Below are 2,924 nucleotides of genomic sequence, written 5' to 3' on the forward strand. Positions count from 1 at the left end.
TTGAAATCCCCTTGTCATGATCTGTGTAGGACTGGGAGACAAGGCATAGTGTGACCTAGGCCCCAGGAGACCTGTGTGGGAATGGGAAGCAGACACATCCTACAATCCCAACAATGCTTAGCGGTGGCTATAACCAATCGGTGTCCAGGGATTGTGTGAGGAGATTGTGACTAAAACTTTGTGGGCTGTGGAGCTGTGTTCTTTTCTCTACTGTGTTCTCTTCTCTCACAGAACTAAACTGAGGGAACTGTCTTCTTTTTCTCTCACAGAGTTAAACTGAGGGGACAGTCTGGTCTGAGAGAAAGATCCCTCACTTGGGACAGAGTGAGTACAGGCACAGGCCTAGTATAAAAGGCTGTGGGCCTTGAATAGTAAACAGTTAAGAGAAATTGGTAGCCGTGCTGGATTTGTTTATTTTACCTTTAAACACTGATATATTTTAATCACCTTGTCTTGTTTTCCTTGCCCCATTACTGTATTAATAAACCATTTGTTTAATGTTCTCTGCCTGGTCATCACACCTATATTTCTCGGCTTAAAAGGGGCATTTTGGTTGGGCTTGGGAGGGTACTCTGGGCCTTTCCAAGGGACCCTAAGTCCAGAGTGGTGCCAGAGGAAGGTGGCAACCCACAGGGGTCATGACACCTCTAAAACCACCAGATGAGGGAAACACAATACTCAGTTGGAGATCACCGCTGCCAGCTTTGGTAGGATACCTGCAGGGGCACTGGGCCAATGGTAAACCAGCAGGATGGCCAACTTCCCCTTGACACCCCACATGATGCCAGCACATTCAATGCCGGCTGTCTCTGGGGTGGGGATCTTCCAGAAGGAGAAACTAGAACTGCAACACCACCTTCTCATCTTCAGATTCATGGATGATTTTGGACCAAGAAACCAGGTGGAGTGAGTTGAGAGAGAGCAACTGTCTCACCCTCCCTCACCCGGGTTTCAGTGAAGCAGAGCAGGTAAAATTTGCCGTGCAGGATAATATCCCGAAGCACAATGATCTTATTATGCATTTACCTGGCATTGCACAACATTAAGGAGGAAGAGGAGGTTGCTCTGGGACGGAGATTAGAAGGACACTGAGCATAGCTGTATCTCTGAGTTCTTATAGTTACACTTCTCCCACTGCTATATCTTCCTGTCCCCCAAAGGGCAGGGATGCCTGAGCCCCCAGCAATGTTATAAGGTGAGGGTGTTACCCAAATTGCTATATTTCTTTAATAAAAGGTTGGGGGATTATGATATTAATGTGCTATTGGCATAACTAAGGGACACAACCCTATGTATACAGAAGTTGCACCTTTCCAGTAAAACCAGAAAATAAACGCAGAAGCCAGATCTTAAAGAAATGGATTCTTTACTGGGATATTTTCAAGCATACAATAAAAACACAAGCACACATACACTTATTCAGACCTAGGAAAATTAGAGAGAAAAGGACAGCTTCGCATTAGCAGGTAAAAACGCTGAAGAGATGGAAGTGATTCACAGGAAAAATGGGAAGACTATGAGGAATGGGGATCGTATTCTGGACCAGCAGAATATGTGGAAAGAGTCTTGGGCAGGTACTCCAGAATACAGGTTAGGTATGGATGGGGGAGGGGACACACACACACACACACACACATCAGGCTTGGTGATTTTAGTAATCTAGACTGACAGTAATGACAGCCACTGTAACTAGCTCAGACCAGTTCTGGCAAGAGCTATACTGCTTGGCAAGAATGACTCAGCAGAGACTGCTGATTGGCTGTTAGATGTATATATTTGTCCATATGCTGTATAACTGTTCCCTTCTTTTGAATGACTTGTCTGGCAAAGCACTCTGTCGGTGTATACCGGATTAATATAAATATTGTAAATAAACTGCATATAGTTAGCCAGGGGTCATTTTGTAGAAAAAGAGGTGCAGGAGCTCATTAGCACATCTCATTTGCATATGCCACACCCCCTGACATCACCAGAAGTGTGTCGGAAGGCAACACCCACCGCTCAGGCTCCACTGGACTGTTCAGGATTGCTAGCTATTGGGGGGGATGTGCAAATCTGTCCTCACAGAGGAGGGAGCTGGGGGGGGGGCTCTGCAACTTACCTGGCTGCTTCTTGCCCTGACTGAGGGCTTGCTGGGAGCAGGGGTCGGGGCTTGTTGCATGTGCCCGCCCCCTGGGCTCTTTACTGCCGGAGCTCCACTCCTGTGCACTCCTGCAGGAAATGACCCCTGTAGTTAGCACTAGACAGTGTGGTCTGTCTTGCTTTCTATAGTGGGCACTTTACCTGTACTAGGCTAAGGCAGCACAAGTTCCCTGGTTGGGCAATTGACATAATGTTTCTCTAGAGTGACACCTTTCAGAGAGTGGGGTTTGAGACAAAGGGGGAAGAACAGAGTCATTCCCAGTACTTGGCCAGACATCAGCATTAACAATCTGATGCTTGGCAGCAGCATTGTCTTGATGGGTGCAGGGTGGTTGAGTGAGCTAATCCTGTCACAACTTGGAGCTATGTGCAGTATAGGGTGAGGCTGGAGAAGAAGCTGGTGGGGGACTGCCTGCATGATGGAGACGAGGTTTGTCATGGCGTTTTAACAGGAAAGTTTGTGTTGTCTTTGCAAAGCATGGCTTCTCTATTACTCTGGCTGCTGGTTCCAACTGTCTGCGATTCTCAGGAAGGCTGGCATGCCTTCTACCTGGGTTTTCAGTCATCTTTAGGGAAGCAGGGATGGATAGCATCGAGTCTTCCATGGGTCCCTATCTGGTGTTAACATGACGTTTCAGTCCAACATGCTGTTTCAGTCCATTGCTAAAGAGGGGAGGGGAGCAGAAGCGGTGAAGGCACTGTGGCCGGCAGGGTGTTCTGGGGGGGGGCGCCTGCAGCCTGGCTAGCACGGGGTGGAGGCGACGGCGGCGGGAGGGCTTGAT

Source organism: Gekko japonicus, unplaced genomic scaffold (genome assembly GCF_001447785.1).
Source record: "Gekko japonicus isolate JY-2015 unplaced genomic scaffold, Gekko_japonicus_V1.1 scaffold660, whole genome shotgun sequence".
Classification (NCBI taxonomy): Eukaryota; Metazoa; Chordata; class Lepidosauria; order Squamata; family Gekkonidae; genus Gekko; species Gekko japonicus.